Source organism: Notolepis coatsorum (assembly GCF_963971535.1).
Source record: "Notolepis coatsorum genome assembly, chromosome: 8".
Classification (NCBI taxonomy): Eukaryota; Metazoa; Chordata; class Actinopteri; order Aulopiformes; family Paralepididae; genus Notolepis; species Notolepis coatsorum.
In genome coordinates this window covers 141,833,709-141,853,203 of record NC_140172.1, presented here as the reverse complement: position 1 = coordinate 141,853,203, position 19,495 = coordinate 141,833,709, and the positions used below count along the sequence as shown (strand labels likewise).

General features: G+C 43.0%; 1 pseudogene across 1 annotated transcript; it reads right to left on the bottom strand.

Moving 5' to 3' along the window:
- Positions 1-7,950: 7,950 nt before the first annotated feature.
- On the bottom strand, positions 7,951-18,877 carry LOC311233612 (E3 ubiquitin-protein ligase TRIM39-like; annotated as a pseudogene). The gene is made up of 9 exons: positions 18,381-18,877; positions 16,566-16,661; positions 16,189-16,422; positions 16,080-16,102; positions 14,329-14,565; positions 10,073-10,283; positions 9,256-9,448; positions 9,147-9,169; positions 7,951-8,638 (listed from the first exon to the last, which is right to left on the bottom strand). The product of its transcript is annotated as an E3 ubiquitin-protein ligase TRIM39-like (transcript).
- Positions 18,878-19,495: the final 618 nt, after the last annotated feature.

Here is a 19,495-nt window from a genome sequence, read left to right as displayed (position 1 = left end):
AACAAACAATAAAGAAGATGGACGTAACGGACGGTGACAAATGTCGATCTAGAGTGACGTAAAAGTCACACGAAAGTCACATGACTGTTCAGACTGAGGTCACACTGCAAAAAATGCAGACCTGCTGTATCTGATTTAGGACCACCTATAAAAGTGGCCCAAATCAGAATTGGGTCATGTGACACGTTACAGGAAGTGAGAACGACTTGGTTAGTCTCCCTTTGAAAAGGCTTGATTATATCCCAGGGGTATATGTCACCTCTCTGTTGCTGTGAAACTGGCGCCCCCTGCTGGTCACAGCTGGTGGGACACCCGGTGGCCTTGACCAGATCTGTCCGGCCTATTGATTGATTGATTGAAAACTTTATTAACAGATTGCAGAATGGGTACAATACGGCTCAATACAAACAACTGCTAAGAGGATGCAGTCCAGAAAAATACTTTCGTCCTCCATTTTCATTATGACATACAAGACATACAAATATACAGTAGGCCTACTGTGTTAAGAAAAAGAGATCATAAAAAATATATATACATTCGAAGGGGAAGAAACTGTACATTGGAGGGGGTTGGGTGGGGGAGGGGGGGTGGTTTGGACATTTACTGGGGGGCCAGTTTCTAATTGCAGCCACCCGTAGGTGCTCTTTGAGAGCGGTTTTGAAGGAGGGTAGGGATTCACATTATTTTACGGCTGTGGGTAGGGCGTTCCACATTATTGTGGCATAATTGTGAAACGTGTCCCTTGTTTGAGTCGAATCTGGGTTGAACATGATTTGTGGAACTCCCTGTGGTGTTGTGGTCGTGGAATTCACTGGCCTTTGGGAAGTATTTTGACATGTACATGGGTATCTTAGTGGTGTAGTGTCTTGTAGACCAGGCCCATTGCAAGTTTCTGTCGTCTACTCTACTCTAAGCCATCCTAGATTGTCAAAATGGGCAGGGGTGAGGTGGGTTTTAGGAGTAAGGCCAAGCAGTAGTCTGACCAGTTTGTTTTGTGATGTTTGTGTAGTCTTGTTTCTAGGGCCTTTGAGGTGCTTTGATACCATGAGGTGCAAGCATACTCGTAGTACCCTTGAATGAGTGCTCCTGTTATAGTTTTCAAGGTATTCTTGTTTACCAGAGAGGAGATCCGGTACAAGAATCTTGTTCGTTGGTTGACTTTTTTGATTACATTGGTTGCCATTTTGTCACAGGAAAGATTTGCCTCTAGGATGGAACCCAGGTAGGTCATTTCATCTTTGAACTGTGTAGAACTGTTGAGTAAAAGCAACATCACACTGAATATTTACTGAACTGTTTCTGCTTCGACAAACAAACTAACCACTACCATACCTCCGGACTGCATTACCTCCTGTGTGCGGCCGCATCACAAACGGAAAAGAAACGGTGTTTAAAAAGGGGCCTCTCAGCCAATCACAAGGCAGCACCAGTTAAAGAGTTGACAGCGTTCTTGCCTGCAGATCAGCAGACTTGGTGACACGTATTCCATACAGTAACAATCTATAATCTGTTTAGAGACACGTAACTAATAATAATAATAACTTCGTTTTATATAGCGCCTTTCAGAGGACCCAAGGTCGCTTTACATAGGGGGGGGGGGAGATGACAAATTAACAAACATAGTGGACAGACTCAACATATACATATAAAGTGAGAAAGTTAGGGGTTAAAGGCCAAGTTGAAGAGGTGGGTTTTGAGCAGTTTTTTAAATGAGTCCAGAGTTGGGGCGGTGCGGAGTTCTGCGGGGAGGGAGTTCCAGAGGGTGGGAGCTGCCACACTGAAAGCTCTGTCTGTAACTAGTAACTATTATGTTCTACCATATGTGCTTTTGTTTGTGTTTTTATTCTAATGTTATTTATCTCGCTTGTTTGTATTGCTAACCCTTTTTTTACATAGGATTTTAGCCTGTACCTTCTGGCAGGGGGACTGCCAATGGAAATGAGCCTTTTGGCAAAAATTGGGTGCATTTACATTTTAAAATGTTTATTAATGTACACTGTCCCCCTTGAACAAATAAAGTAAACCTAAACCTAGTCTCATCACCTCTATCGGATTAATCTTTCCGATCAAATTCCCTTTAATCATTTAACAGATAATGTCTGAATCACTGCAGTGATAATAATAATAATAACTTTATTTATATAGCACCTTTCATACATGGATTATTTGCAGCTCAAAATGCTCCACAGCAAATAGCATAAAATGAACATAGGCATAAAATCTGCATACAGTTGTGTTAGATTTCAGGGTTTATCAGCCTCTCCTGGCCATCTCTGCGTTGTGTATTGTTTGTAGTCCATGGCTGCAATAAAAAAGTGCCCTTTTTGAAAGAATAATTATAAAAAAAGATTTCTTTTTCTTCTGTTACTGCCCTTCCAACTGGATAGAATAGGATAGGATAGAATCAAAATATTAGGTAAAGAGAGAGAGATGCCCCATATTCCATTGCATTTGCACGGCCTCCTCAGCGTGCCTCTCCGCGGACCTATATATTTGATGCATAGCATGGGTGGTGATGATGATGATGATGATGATGATAGAAACCGCTGTGGCCCATACAGTTAAATGCTGGTATTGCACTCATTGAGGGACACGAAGAAGTCAAGTCCGATGGGATTTGAGAATCTCAAATACAAATCGAGATTGGAATAAAAAATGCATTTATATTAAACAATACAGAATATACAGCACTTCTTGGGGTCTGTATAGGGTAAGCACTTATTCCCTCCCCCCTGAACATTTATGGAGATGTATGGGCCTTTTAAGTCAGTGATAAAAGTGTCTTTCAAGGATAAGTGAGCTCCTGCACTGATTATTATAGTTCAATATTCAATATTTGATCACCAAAACCCCCCAAAAAGTATAAAAAGCCCCCCCCCCCCCCCCCCCCCCCCCCGCCCGAAAAGGGCCCTTAAAAATCGGGCTTGCGCGCTCGGTTAAAACACACAGGTATAGTGCCCTTTTCAGCCTTTGAGCACCTGCCCCTCTAAAGTCCTGTGCACGTCCCTGTAGGGAGGTGTAGTCTGACGTCACTTTGGACCGCCCGCGAGGTCCACCCGTATAGGGATTTATCATTGGGAAAATAGATTATCGGCTATTGTAACAATTCTGCCTCATGAACATTGGAAAGCTTTCCATTTTTGCACAAAATGAGTTCCCTTCTATCACTAACATTATTGTTTAAGCATTTTTGGTTGAAATACAATTCTGTGATTTTTTTTACGATTAATTGCGAATATTTTCACGTTGAGCTATAGATTGTACCTCATCCCATTTCTGCTTTGCACTATATAGTACTGTACATTAGTACACTGCATAGTATTGTATATTATATGGTAACTCAGAACATTGTACATATGTCTATACCAAACACTGTGACCATGGCCGTAGCCAGCTATGAGGTCACCGAGGTCCGGACCTCGGTAACTATTTGCGAGTGGGCCGTTTGGTCAACGACCGGGGCCGGCCCAATAATCACATCTCTTACTAAGCCCCTCCCCCACTAGGCTGGGAACAGCGGCTCATTATGCGTGCTGCGGCCCAATCACATCTCTTAATAAGCCCCCCCCCCCCAATAGGCTGGGAACAGCGGCCCATTATGCGTGCTGCGGCCCAATCACATCTCTTAATAAGCCCCCCCCCCTCTCTCACCTGTTTCTCGTGTTAGAAGAACAGATGCGGAAACAGGAAAAATGGAGAAACAGAACATGGAGAATTGGCGGAAAAAATCTGAAAACTAGAGGTGGTCGTGGATGCTGACAAATATAATAAAATAACAGACATGTTTGCTGCTTCAACGTCGTCATCCACAATAATACTAGTGCAGCCGGTGCAGCAACAAGACGATTTAGAAATGGGCAATGGGGAAATACAGCACCGACATGACCACTAAACACCTCCCTATTCCCCGTTGCATCCGGACAAGAATGTAAGTGGAGTCGTCATCTCATATGAGAAGGATGTTTATTTGCATAAACAAAAGGTCTCGTACAGAATGAAACAAATTAAAATTCTTTAAAAGGTTAGGAACATGTGAAATGTCTCTGTCTCTAACAATGATTTGTTATAAAAGGACTAAACACCACCTTGCCCTAATTAAAAGGTGTTTACCTACGTACTTTGCCAGAATTAACAGGTAGTGTAGTACTGTTAAGCCTTAAGGTCCCCCTATAGGGGGACCCTGCTTTTCTTTATCATAAATCGATCAATAGAGACCGTATTTTCCCCAATTATCATATCAAGGGGTATCATTGGAAAGCCACACTCATTGGCTATAACGCTGTGCAAAGATTTTCGAGAACGCCAAATGATTGACGGAGCTAGAGCCCCGGGAGTCGGGGGTGGTAATGTGTACTTTTGCGTACTTTGGGGCACGCCTCACATATCGGCATGTAACTCGAGAACCGCTGAACGGATTTTGTCACCTGAAAGGGCAATCGACAGGCAACAAATAGGGCTTTAATTCTATCTATATATTGTATTAAAATAAATGCACACCGAGCCACTAGAGGTCGGCAAAGAATCGTCCACATGTGGGCCCTTGGATGTTAAGAGGTTAATGTTTTTAAATCTTTTTTTTGTAGCCAAGAGTAAAGACCATAACCCTATCAAAAACAGTAGTCAAAGTGTATATTTTCATTTTTACCGATGTTTTATACGATTTATCGGAAATACGAATTTATCGGAAAATGCAAATCATCGTAAAAACTGCAAGGAAATGACTAAATCCAGATTCAACCCTGCCATTGGAAAGAGGAGCATTTTCCCTATCCATAGATGTATGATTTGGCCATAATAAGGTCAAGGTCAAGTTCAAGGTCAAATATGAATTTATAATTAAAATCGATTATCATTAATTACTGCATCTACAAATCCTTCTGTTTAATCATCTTCCCTTTATTCATTTGCTTAGATTTTTTGTACACATGATCTCAATAAGGTGGTGAATGAGCTCAGTGAGCATTTTCTCCTACCCGTAACAATTTTTGATCAAAGATGCAAAAATCATAAATCATAATTAATCATAATAAATTTATTCATTACAATTTACTCAGCCTAGTAACAGACACAATATTTCTGACACTGGAAATAAATACCCACAGGTCCCTAGATGTTCCTAGATACCAAAAACATGCAAATTGACCTTGCAGAAGTGGAGCAATCTTCCATTTACGTAGGCATGTACCTTTAGGCGAAATACAGCCTACAGCTTAGGAACATGTGAAATGTCTCTGTCTCTAACAATGATTTGTTATAAAAGGACTAAACACCACCTTTCCCTAATTAAAAGGTGTTTACCTACGTACTTTGCCAGAATTAACAGGTAGTGTAGTCATGGCCGTAGCCAGCTATGAGGTCACCGAGGTCCGGACCTCGGTAACTATTTGTAACTATTAAAAAAAAAAAAAAAAAAAAAAAAAAAAAAATTTTGGTCAACGACCGGCCCACTACTAGGCTGAGACATCGGCCCATTGGTACTGACTGACACTGGGCTGGCCCAATCACATCTCTTACTAAGCACCCCCCCCCGCCAGTCGTGCAGGTATATGATTGAGAGGGGGGCTGTGGTACATGACTGAGAGGGGGCTGTGGTACATGACTGAGAGGGGGCTGGTACATGACTGAGAGGGGCTGGTACATGACTGAGAGGGGGCTGGCTGGTACATGACTGAGAGGGGGCTGGTACATGACTGAGAGAGGGCTGGTACATGACTGAGAGGGGGCTGGTATACATGACTGAGAGGGGGGCTGGTATACATGACTGAGAGGGGGCTGTGGTACATGACTGAGATGGGGCTATGGTACATGACTGAGATGGGGCTGTGGTACATGACTGAGAGGAGGCTGGTACATGACTGAGAGGGGGCTGGTACATGACTGAGAGGGGGCTGGTACATGACTGAGAGGGGGCTGGTACATGACTCAGATGGGGCTGTGGTACATGACTGAGAGGGGGCTGGTAGATGACAGAGGGGGCTGGTATACATGACTGAGAGAGGGCTGGTACATGACTGAGAGGGGCTGGCTGGTACATGACTGAGAGGGGCTGGTACATGACTGAGAGGGGGCTGGTACCATGTATTGTGCATCATTGTAGGTCAAACCATTAAAAAGTTAATTTCCACGGCAGCCATTTTGGATTTTGGTCTCTCACAAATTTCCCCCGCCTTTTTAAAAAATCCATTGAGAAACGAAGTGCCACAGATGACCCAACTACTAGGTCCATATCGTATCATCATAATATTCTTTTTTAAATCATTAGGATAAGGGTTCCCTTGATAAAGATGCATGAAAAGGCTGTATAATATACAACACCAGTAGCTCAACTGCAAAAACTGCTTTTTTATTTGATTAGATTTATTTGGAAATTAAAAACACATCATAAAAACAAATGATCTTGACCAATTTGTATTCCTGAGGATATCACCTAAAAGCATTCATTAACAAGCATTAACACTTATTTCCAAGGTGGTCCTCTCGATGGAAGACATAAAAACACAGCACATTATAGCCTACTCAACTGCAAATTTTTCCTCAACTGCAAAAATGTATGCCTACTTATGTATTAGCCTACAGGGAAAAACACATTCACAACAGGCAGCAAAGTTTGTTTTCAGCCAAGTATGGTAATAAGGTAACTATTAGGATATATATGGTATGGATTACTTACTCTTAATAACTTATTACTATCTGTGGTAGCTCTAGTCTCCACCTACACAAATTGTTTTTGTGCTGTCCATTGATCATGCACCTTCACGTGGTAGGCACATAGGTCAAACTCCCCAAACAAACACACCATTGATTTAATTGCCATATAAGATGAATATAAAACAAGAAGGTGATCTATTAACTGTGTAAACCTTATGCAATATTCATCATTGATATTTGAATACTTGAAATCTGTATGAACTGAGTAGTTAGTATCAAATGAAATAAGATGGAACTGCTCCATGCATTCATTGAATAAACAACTATTTTCTCATTACCAGTATGGTATTGTTTAAATTGTACAGCTTTTTGCACATCTTTGTCAGGGGATTCCAACAATTCTGGACCTGAATGTACCAGTTAATTGTAATCATCTCTCTCCTTATGTCTAGTCAAGCCAGGTTGTGGAGGAGAGAGACAGGGATGAACAGGCTATAGACTACGTTGCCCATCCTGAGCCTGCTATGATGCAGGTGTTTTTACATCACCACCCAAAACAAGATTCAGCCAAGAGCGAGTGAGTACACTGGTCCACTTGTCCATGGCACTTACTACCCAGCTTTGTAATGGGTTGGGGGGGGGGAATAGTACAGTAGGTATTTAAGGGGACCGTAAGGATGGTGTACTGGTGGGTGGTGTCCGACCGATTATAGTGGGCCGGTCTGGGCCAAAAAAATAAATGGACCTCCCTAATTTCTAAATCCTGGCTACGGCCCTGAGTGTAGTACTATAGTTATATAGTACTTATTTCTGTCATAACCAATGAAAACAAGCCATATCTTTCAGTTGACAGAATAAAAGCAATGCATAAAGTGCAGACATAAGAATAGGTATAAAAAGACAATAAAAGTAGTGCAATGTAGAAAGTATAGACATAAGAATAGGCATGAAATAAGTACAATAAGTAAGTACAGTTTTCGGAAGCATGTGGACCAGCCAGTCCCCCAAACACCCCACACATCAATCCCCACCACATCCCCATCCAAGACACCCCCCCAAGACGTCATGACCGAAGGAAACACAATATAACATGTCTGCCAGTCTGTCTTGCATATAACATCACATGAAATTATGCAGATCAGCACAAATTAAAAGATGAGTGAACTCAACTCTCCCCTCTCTCTCTCTTTCTGTCTCCCTCCCTCCCTCTCATATACACACACATGTAGTAATTTTTTACTAGCATGTGGTTGGCTAATCTAATGCCAGAGTTTTATACAAACACACACCTCACTGTCTTGACTATATCACAGAGAGAGACACCTCTGATTGGCAGATGTTTATATCAGGGTGTTTGGCATCACCAGCCTCTCCTATACTGAAGTATGGGTAGAGTTTCTCAGTGAAGGTGTGTTCATGAGTGTAGATGTGAGTCATGTCTTCAGGGTCGTAGAAGGACAGCTTCCCCCTGTCATAGTCCAGCTGTACTCTGATCCTCTGGAGGCTCCTCTTCACTGTGGGGGTCTTACCCAGACTAAAGTACCACTAAAGACCCAGACCAGCAGTGTACTTACCACTCCTATAACCTATAGCCCAGATACCATGGTCTGGTCTTATCTTTAGCTCATCTCTCTTGTTGTCAAATGACTCTTTAACTACACCTATACCCCAGTCAGGATGGTCTCCCATCTCCACCTCCCAGCTGTGTTTTCCTGAGCTGAAGCTCTCAGAACCCTGAACAATGTTATACCTAATGTTTCTCTCTGGGTTGTCAGGGAGCTGCTGTGGTGTGACTGTGCATCTCACACTGGTCAGATCATCAGATATAGAGAACCAGGGTGCTGCAGTGTTTGGGTCCAGAGTGACAGGAGTGAACTTGACCCTCTCCTTCATCTTCTCCCAGACTCTGAAGGTCAGGTTTCCCAGGTGTTTGGCCTCGTCGATCAGCGCTCCTGAGACCAGCTGTGGATGAGGCAGGTTGCACTGAGCTCTGGAAGAACATTCAAGAGTCAGTCCTGCTGTGGGCTTAGCTTCAGAGCAGCAGAGAAGAGAGATATATTGATTATATCTCTTCTCCATCATGTTTCTAATAGAAGAATTTCCACACAATAAATAAATACTAAAAAATTACACCAATTCCATAGACAAATAAAGTCGGTCACAGAGCAGTAATTATGATATTTTTTGCAGAGTTCACCATGAATCACGAATTACACCATTTCCACTACCCTCTCAACTTCAGTCACATCATCCAGAAAAATGACAACAGCACCTTTCATCCAAGAGGCGGATTTAAAAGAGAGTCAGAGAGAGAGAGTGAGACAGAGGGAGAGAGAGCGATAGCAAAAGAGAGTAAGAGAGAGAAAATGAGACAGAGGGAGAGAGATAAAGACAGAGAGAGCGCAAAAGTGAGAGTCAGAGAGAAAAGAGAGCAAACGAGAGTCAGAGAAAGAGATAGCAAAAGAGTCAGAGAGAAGAGAGAGAGATAAATCACTTACCTGTTCAGTGTGGTCTTGTAGGTCTATGGAGGTAAAGACAGATCAAGTTAAACACTACTAAACATCCTCAGCATCATTCCCTATGAACTTAAAAGAGACCAGTCCTGACCTGCAGGAAGGAGACATCTTCAGCTCTCAGCTCCTGCTCTACAGCTCCGATTGTGTCTGAAAGGGTTGACATCTCTGTCCAGCCCCTCAATCTTCTCCTTCATCGGCTGGCTCTTCTGCTCCTCTTCCTCCTTCAGTGCAGCTACCCTGGCCTCCTCTTCCTCGTAGAGAAACTGGTGAAGCTTCTTAAACTCCTACGTAATCTGCGTCTCTGTGTGCACTGTGCAGGGCCTGGACCTGGAGATTATGGGGTTAAAAATCATGTCTCTCCCACAATGGACTACAAAATACAATAGGTCACTAATTTCTACTGTGTGCAGGTTGAGTGCAGCTACAACCTTACAGTAAATAATTTATCATTAACACTGAATATTTGTACCTTTAAGTGTTCTGCTGTGCGGTCGCATGTCCGTTTGATTTCTTTAAAGGCCTGTAGCTTGTCACGTAAGGTCTTCAGTGGAGCCTGGAGCTCCTTCTGCAATGGAATTAATTCATTCATGATGCATTTCACCTTCACGTAAAAGATGAAAGTCTGCCCCCTGAGGACTCTGAGCTGCAGCACCGGTTACAACACGGACTGGAGTATGTTTGCCACCCTGGACTCCCACACTGACATTGACTCCTACACCTCCTCAATTGTGGACAAAAATAAAAATCCAATATCAGTGTCTGAATCTTATCCCATCTAATTGTTCTGATTGTCTAACGTTTCTATATTCATTAACAACATGACAACACTGTAAATTAGTATAATTACTCTGTGTATTTGAGTATAATTAAAGATTGAATAAATGAATACAATAATGATTTTGCCATACCTTGTGATCCTCCAAAGCTTCATCTATGGGGCAGCAGTTGTGTTTTTCTTGTGTTTTTCTGGAGGACTGACACACCACACTGATGAGTTGGAGGTCATCCAGACAGTAGAGCTTGAGTTCTTCTCTGTGCAGACTGCAGAGCACCTCAGAACCTGCTGGAGCTCCCTGGCTTCTTTCCCTGAAGGCTTCACACAGGTTCTTCAAAGCAAAGCTAAAAGGAGGATTTGACATTGAAGAGATTTCCCTACAAAGTGGACAGTCTGCATCTTCTCTGTCTCTCCAGAATTCCTGCAGACAGGCTCTACAGAAGCTGTGGCTACACGACAAGACGACAGGGTCTGTATAGATGTCACGGCACACGGGACAAGACAGATCCTCTTCACAATTAGACGACAGCATTTTGGAATTTTTTTTTTTATCCACTTTTTCTCCTTATTTTTCAATTTTTCTCCCATCCCAATTTTTACGTATCGCCAATTCTCCCCTTCAATTCTCCCCTCCCCTGTCTTGAACGTTGCTAGACTATGCCTCCCACTGGTCGGCTGTAGTGAGGATAGAAGCCTTGCATCACGTGTCCCCTCCAGTACACGAGGAGGCAGCCTGTCGCATCTTTTCACCAGACAGCGCGGACTCTCAGTGGCGAGGAGTAACCCGTAGGAGGCTCACGCTGCCCCCGATACTTCCTGTCTCTGCTCTACAGGTGTCACCCAACCGACCTGTAGGAGTCGCTGTCCACAACGTCCAATCCCCACCCATCGACTTTCCACCCGCTACCTATGCCAATTGAGATAGTATGACGACTGGCCCAAGCCGCAGGCAATGCTGACTCAGGGAGTCAAGACCGGAGTCTCTTGCATTGGTGACGAGCGCAATCTCCGCTACGCCACCCAGCCGCCCCGGCATTTTGGAATTTAAAGGAATTAATCAATCAAATGAACAAACCAACATCAAAAGGCACAGGAGACGATGACACAGAACCAGAGGCAGGACTATTTCTGCTTCGACAAACAGATTGCTCTCACCAACCACTACCATACCTCCAGACTGCATCACCTCCTGTGTGCGGCCGCGCCCCAAACAGTTTAAAAAGGGGCCTCTCAGCCAATCACAAGGCAGCACCAATTAAAGAGTTGACAGCGTTCTTGCCTGCAGATCAGCAGACTTGGTGACACCTGTTACCTACAGTAACGATCTATAATCTGTAATGACCTTTAGCGACACGTAACTAGTTAGTTTAGTTTAGTTTTTATGTATTTGTTAGAGAGGGACAACGTACATTAAAGAACATTTGATCAAATAGAATGTAAATGTACCCAATATAGCCAAAAGGCTAGTTTACATTGGCAGAGATAATGGGCTAGTTACCTAGTACAAAAAAGTTAAAACACAAGTACAAACACATTAGCAATAACATACATAATTTAACCCTTGGAAATATACACAGTTCAATCCCCACATGGTATATCAGTGTTCACATCTTTGATTATCTATCAACCAATTCCATGAAATGGACTCTCTTTCTAAGTGGGATTTCGCAGTCTCCTCTGGCTGTCCCTCTGGTGACTCTTGCTTCCCCTCCAGCACCACAAGGTTTTCTCACCTTAATAGTCTATATTTTTGTAAAATTGCACAATGATGGAAAGATCTTGTTTTTGTATCTAGTGGTTTTTTTTTTCTTTTTTTTCTTGATCTTTTTTCCCCTCCTTTTTCCTCCGATTTTCTCCCATCCCAATGTTAGTCGTTATGCCAATTCCCAATCCCCTTCCTGGTCGCTGCGCACTTACCCCCCACAGTCGGTCTGGGAGAGTGGAGGCTATCACGTGCTTCCTCCGACACACGTCTAGCCAATCAACCGCTTCTTTTCATCTGGCAGTGCGGATTCTCACTGAGAGGGCGTAGCGTGTGGAAGGATCACACTATCCCACTCAGGTCCTATCCGCGCTTAGCAGGCGCCCCGACCGAACTGTAGGAGTCGCTGTTTACAACGACCCGGACCCACCCCGCCAGCTTCTCCCACCCTCTAATACTGCCAATTGTATTAGTGTGAACGGCCAGCCAAGCTGGTGACAACCCCGGAGCTGTGAGGCGAATCCAGCCGATCCGGGGTTGGTGACGAACGCAATCTCCGTTACGCCACCTGACCGCCTGTATCTAGTGTTTTGATGCTTGTTTGTATAGAGAAATATCCGTGTTATTGTGGTGATGTTAGCAGTAGACCAGGTGGGTAGACAGTAATTTATGTAGGATAGTATGAGAAAACATGTCTCATCACCTCTATCTGATTCATCTTTCGGATCAACTTTACTTTACTTTAATCATTTATCAGATAATGTCCGAATCACTGGAGTGATATAATAATAATAATAATAATAATAATAATAATAATAATAATAATAATAATAATAATAATAATAATAATAATAATAATAATAATAATAATAATAATAATAATAATAATAATAATAATAATAATAATAATAATAATGATAACTATAATAATTATATAGCACCTTTCATACATGGATGGATTGCAGATCAAGTGCTTCACAGCAAATAGCATAAAATGAACATAGTCATTTTGCATACAGTTGACAGAATTAAAGCAATGCATAAACTGCAGACATAAGAATGGGTATAAAAAGACAATAAAAGTAGTGCAATGTAGAAAGTGCAGACATAAGTGTTAAGATAATGATTGCAGCTTATCTTGCGTTGCATTCGGAGGAAAGGAATCGATGAGAGACGATGAACTCTTTAGCCTTTTTGGCTTGATTTATTTTCACTTGAGCATAAACATTACTGTAGCACCTGCTACTTCAAGGTGAAGAGAAGAGAGAGAAGAAAGAGAACTGAGCAGGTGGACACACCCCCTTTATAAGCTCAGCGTGACGACACACATGTGCGCCTCTACCTTGCGCTTGAGCGCCCCATAGTGTTACAACAACAGTATTGCACTCTTAATATACATTGAACACAAACAGTATAATATGGCACATAATAATACAACTGAGGACACTTGTATACCTTTACTCTTAACAATAAGAATAGGCATAAAATAAGTACAATAAGTAAGTACAGTTTTGCTCGAAAGCATGTGAACCCCCCCCCCCCCCTGAACAGCCAGTCCCCCAAACACCCCACACATCAATCTCCATCCAAGACACCCCCCCTGATAAAGCACGTCATCTATCTATCTAGGTCGTCCTCGGACGGGCCCTCCATCGGTGCTTCCAGTCATCCCGATCCTCCATGCATCTGGCTAGCTCGCCGGTGCTTTCTGTTCCCACATCTCTCCTGAGTACGTCCACGTAGGTTAACGTGGGACGTCCTCGTGATCGATGCCCGTGTGTTGGTTCCCACAGCACAAGTTTGCTGGTTGGCATCTCATGGTGTCTCTGGCAGTGACCTGCCAGCCTCATTCTCCTGACTGCCACTTTATCGCTCACCTTTAGCACCCCCCCATACAAGTTTGCATTAGTGACATGCTCATCCCTGTTGATGTTGGTGCTCAACATCAACGTCATGACAGAAGGAAAACACAATATAACATGTCTGCCCTCTGCCGGTCCGTCCTGCATATAACATAACGTGAAATTATGCAGATCAGCACAAATGAAAAGATGAGTGAACTCAACTCTCCCCTCTGTCTCCATCTCTCTGTGTGTCTCTCTATATCTCTCTCTCATACACATACACGTACACACATGTAGTCGAGCAACATTTTTTATAATTTAATTCAATTATTTTTTTTTTTTTTTTATTACTAGCATGTGGTTTGCTAATCTAATCTAGCTTTATGCCAGCTACCCTACAAACACACACCTCACTGCCATGACTATATCACAGAGAAAGACACCTCTGATTGGCAGATGTTTATATCAGGGTGTTTGGCATCACCAGCCTCTCCTATATTGAAGAATGGGTAGAGTTTCTCAGTGAAGGTATGTTTATAAGTGCAGAGGCGAGTCCTGTCTTCAGGGTCGTAGAAGGACAGCTTCCCCCCGTTATAGTCCAGCTGTACTCTGACCCTCTGGAGGCTCCTCCTCACTGTGCGGGTCTTAGCCAGACTAAAGTACTTACCACTCATATAACCTATAGCCCATATACCATGTTGTGGTGTCATCTTTAGCTCATCACTCTTCCTGTCAAATGATTCTTTAGCTACACCTATAACCCAGTCAGGATGGTCTCCCACCTCCACCTCCCAGCTGTGTTCTCCTGAGCTGAAGCTCTCAGAACCCAGAACAATGGCATACCTGTTCCTCTCTGGGTTGTCAGGGAGCTGCTGTGGTGTGACTGTGCATCTCACACTGGTCAGATCATCAGATATAGAGAACCAGGGTGCTGCAGTGTTTGGGTCCAGAGTGACAGGAGTGAACTTGACCCTCTCCTTCATCTTCTCCCAGACTCTGAAGCTCAGGTTTCCCAGGTGTTTGGCCTCGTCTATCAGCGCTCCTGAGACCAGCTGTGGATGAGGCAGGTTGCACTGAGCTCTGGAAGAACATGCACAAGTCAGTCCTGCTGTGGGCTTAGCTTCAGAGCCGCAGAGAAGAGAGATATTGATTTACATGAAAATAACTGTATTCCATCTCTTCTCCATCATGTTTCTAATACAATCATTTACACTCAATCAATAAATAAATACATACACACTCAGAGAATTACACCAATTACATAGACAAATAAAGTCGGTCCTCTGTCACAGAGTAGAAATGATATTTTTTGCAGAGTTCACCACAAATCACGAATTACACCATTTCCACTACCCTCTCAACATCATCCATAACAATTACAACAGCACCTTTCATCCGAGAGGCGGATTTAAAAGAGAGAGAGAGAGAGAGTCAGAGAGAGCAAAAGAGAGAGTCAGAGAGAGACAAAGAGTCAGAGAGAGAGAGAGGAGAGAGAGACAGAGAGAGCAAAAGGGAGTCAGAGAGAGAGAGAGAGAGAGAGAGAAAGCAAAAGAGAGAGTCAGAGAGAGAGAGAGCAAAAGAGAGAAAGTGAGAGACAGAGGGAGAGAGAGAGTCAGAGAAAGAAATAGATCAAAAGAGAGAGACAGAGCAAACGAGAGAGTCAGAGAGATGTCAACTCTGCTACCAAACTGAACCACAGAAGTCAGCACACTAATAAACAAATAAAGATAGATGGAAAAAAGTAAGTTAGTTGGACTGTCGGACCCAGGCACGTTGGAGGGGGGGTGCGGGGGGTGCGGCAGTTATTGCAAAGAATTAAAAAAAAATTAAAAATATATATTTTTTTATAAAATATATTTTTTTTATGACGGTATTTATATATTTGTATATTATATACTGTAACTGTATAACTGTAACACTGTATATTATAAGTGTATCCTGCTCAAAGCACTTCACCATTTTAATATTGTGTGTATTGAGCCGTACTGTATTGTAGCCATTCTCCAATCTGTTAAATAAAGTTTTCATTCATTCATTACACTACTGTACGTACACAATCATACGTGTAAAACCGACAAGATTGCAGCAGAGTAGATTTTCGAGTGATGACAGACTGTCACAGACTGATTGAATGACAGGTGAAACAACTAATTGTATTCACCTCCCGTCTCCGCCCTTCCCATGCGCCACAAACCACTGAACTACTGTGATACAGTGCTTGCGCAGTCAGTCGATTTTAGCTAGTAGTCAGACTTTGCTAGCACAGAATGTCTCACTCGCAGAAAAGAAAAATATAATTTCTTTTCGAAATGTCCCGCCGGTCCCAGTGACAGTCCCACTAAATCTGATAAATGTCAGAGAGAGACAGAGACGACAGGTTCAGCCTCAGCATCAGGTATTGAAGAGTTAACTGAGTCTGTTCCTGGTTAACTGAGTCTGAGATAGAGATGAGAGAGAAAGAAAGAGAGTGAGAAATTGAGAGAATGAAAGATAGATGCAGAGATAGATAGAGAGATAGAGATTAGAGAGAGAAAGATAGAGCGAGAACAAAAGGCAAAGAAAAGGAGAGAAAGCGAGATAGATAAATCACTTACCTGTTCAGTGTGGTCTTGTAGTTCTATGGAGGTAAAGACAGATCAAGTTAAACACTACTAAACATCCTCAGCATCATTCGCTATGAACTGAAGAGAGACCAGTCCTGACCTGCAGGAAGGAGAAGAAGTCTTCAGCTCTCAGCTCCTGCTCTATGACTCCGATTGTGTTTGAAAGGGTTGACAGCTCTCTGCCCAGCCTCTCAATCTTCTCCTTCATCGTCTGGCTCTTCTGCTCCTCTTCCTCCTTCAGTGCAGCTACCCTGACCTCCTCTTCCTCGTAGAGAAACTGGTGAAGCTTCTTAAACTCCTCCTTAATCTGCGTCTCTGTGTGCAGGGCCTGGACCTGGAGATTATGGGGTTAAAAATCATGTCTCTCCCACAATGGACTACAAATGTACAATAGGTCCCTTATTTTTAATGTGTGAAGGTTGATTGCAGCTACAACCTTACAGTAAATCATTTATCATTAACACTGAATATTTGTACCTTTAAGTGTTCTGCTCCACGGTCGCATGTTTGTTTGATTTCTGTAAACACCTGTAGCTTGTCACGTAAGGTCTTCAGTGGAGCCTGGAGCTCCTTCTGCAATGGAATTCATTCATTCATGATGCATATCACTTAAAAGATGAAAGTCTCCCCCTGAGGACTCTGAGCTGCAGCACCGGTTTCAACACACGGACTGGAGTACGTTTGCCACCCTGGACTCCCTGGACTCCCACACTTACATTGACTCCCACACTGACATTGACTCCCACACTTACATTGACTCCCACACTGACATTGACTCCCACACTTACATTGACTCCCACACTGACATTGACTCCCACACTTACATTGACTCCCACACTGACATTGACTCCCACACTGACATTGGCTCCCATACTGACATTGACTCCCACACTGACATTGACTCCCACACTGACATTGACTCCCACACTGACATTGACTCCCACACTGATATTGACTCCCACACTGGCATTGACTCCCATACTGATATTGACTCCCACACTGACATTGGCTCCCATACTGACATTGACTCCCACACTGACATTGACTCCCACACTGACATTGACTCCCACACTGACATTGACTCCCACACTGATATTGACTCCCACACTGGCATTGACTCCCACACTGACATTGACTCCTACACCTCCTCCGTTGTGGAAACTATTTAAAATCAACTCCAACATCAGTGTCTGAATCTAATCCCATCTAATTGTTCTGATTGTCTAACATTTCTGTATTCATTAACAACACTGTCAATTTGTATAATTACTCTGTGTATTTATTGAGCATAATTAAAGATTGAATAAATTAACACATTGTCCGCCATGGGTTATATGATATCCATCAATATAGCCAGTCTGCCAGCACTATAACCCTATGGAGATGTTTACCTTCTTTGCAGGGCTATAACTTTTAAATTTGTATTGCTATATTGACATTACTATGGCCCATTCAACATCGATTATCTATCGTTCCGGATGTGGGAACGTTATATCTTTTCATTCATACATTGTTGTGTTAATGCCGTCTTGAATATAAGTATGTTTATAAGCTTTTCTGCTGTAATTCCAAAAACGCTAGTTACTGTATAGGCCCAAACGCATATGATAGATTATCGATTGCCGTTTCTTTCCTATACACGCTATATTAAAAAATTCAAATGTATATGATCGGTATACATTATGCTTCATCATGCGTGGAGGAAAGGGGGGGCGGGGGTTGTCTATAATTCCTTTATCGTCAGTAACGGCTTTATGTAGTATGGGTTGATATATTGATCAGACTGTTTGCAAACAAAGAAACGCACAATCGGGCTGAAAATAACGTTACTGTCGTTACCGTTCGCCGATGAGACTGGAAGAAAAATATCCCAATTATTTGACACCGATCGCCTAGATCCATTTCCGGTTTGTATGGCGCAATAAACGCCGAAATCATATCGATTATTGCGTTATGGAAGCGATCCATATGCACGCCAGTGTTTGTCTGGACCCACGTAACAAGATATTACTGCCGGAGGAATTTCCTCGACGCACCGATCACAACTTCCGGTTTTGATAGTGTAACTCTCCCGACCATCCACCAGGCGGCAGTATTGAGGTGTTGCAATCTCATTCAGGGTCCCGCTGCAGCACCGGAGGTTGGCTGGATGAATTATGAATGACATGGCGAAAAAAATTTATATTGATTTAAAAAACGGCTTACGCCATTGTTGGCGTTCAACGCATGGCGGCCAAAAACGGCGTAGCTCGTTTATGGCGACCAATGTGTTAATATAATAAGGATGTTTACCTTGTGATCCTCCAAAGCTTCCTCTATGGGGCAGCAGTTGTGGCTTTTGTGTTTTCTGGAGGACTGACACACCACACAGATGAGCTGGAGGTCATCCAGACAGAAGAGCTTTAGTTCTTCTCTGTGCAGACTGCAGAGCACCTCAGGACCTGCTGGAGCTCCCTGGCTTCTGAAGGATTCATACAGGTTCCTCAAAGCAAAGCTAAAAGGAGGATTTGACATTGAAGAGATTTCCCCACAAAGTGGACAGTCCGCATCTTCTCTGTCTCTCCAGAATTCCTGCAAACAGGCTTTACAGAAGCTGTGGCTACACGACAAGATGACAGGGTCTTTATAGATGTCACGGCACACGGGACAAGACAGATCCTCTTCACAATGAGACGAAGCCATTTTTGTCACTCAGTAACACGCCCTCCTCTGGAATGCTCCCTGAAGTTTACTTTAACTTTTAACGACAACTGTTATAAACTTACTTAGATTCAGTCAGCAGCTGGTTGAAGTCACTGTTTGATCACTATTCCTTCCTGTGTTTGTCTAAAGCTAGTCCTCCTTCAGTCCTCCTTCAGTACGAGTACTCCTTCAGTACGAGCTGTGGGTTTATCTGGAGTCTTTTACAGCAGGCGTGTGCATCTCAGGGTCGGTCGGTGAGGAGTGTAGAACTCTGATGTTTATTACCTACCTGTATATCGAGTCAGACAAGAGGCGGAGCTTTGACAGAACAGAAAACTGTTGTGCAGTAGGTGGTATTTTTTTGTTTGTTAAAATAATAGCTCTAGGGCGCCCCAGTGGCGCACCGCATACTGCGATGCAGACCTACGAGGTCGACACAGGTTCGCCTCCCGCTCCCGAACGGATTCATCGCATGTCCTCCCCCACATCCTCTCCCATTCTCCCTCTCCTCTGTCGGTCCTGTGACCATAATAAGCTGTAAAAATGCTAAAAATAAACCTTAAAAAAAAAATTATAATAACTCTAGGGGAGAACGGGGGACGTTGTCACACGGGTAGGTTGTCACATTCATTATATTTCACTACCAGAGGGTCCTGTCTCCCATACTTTGGTATTTAAATGTCCAGAATTGGGGTCAGAGTTCACCTACATTGTCATCTTTGGAG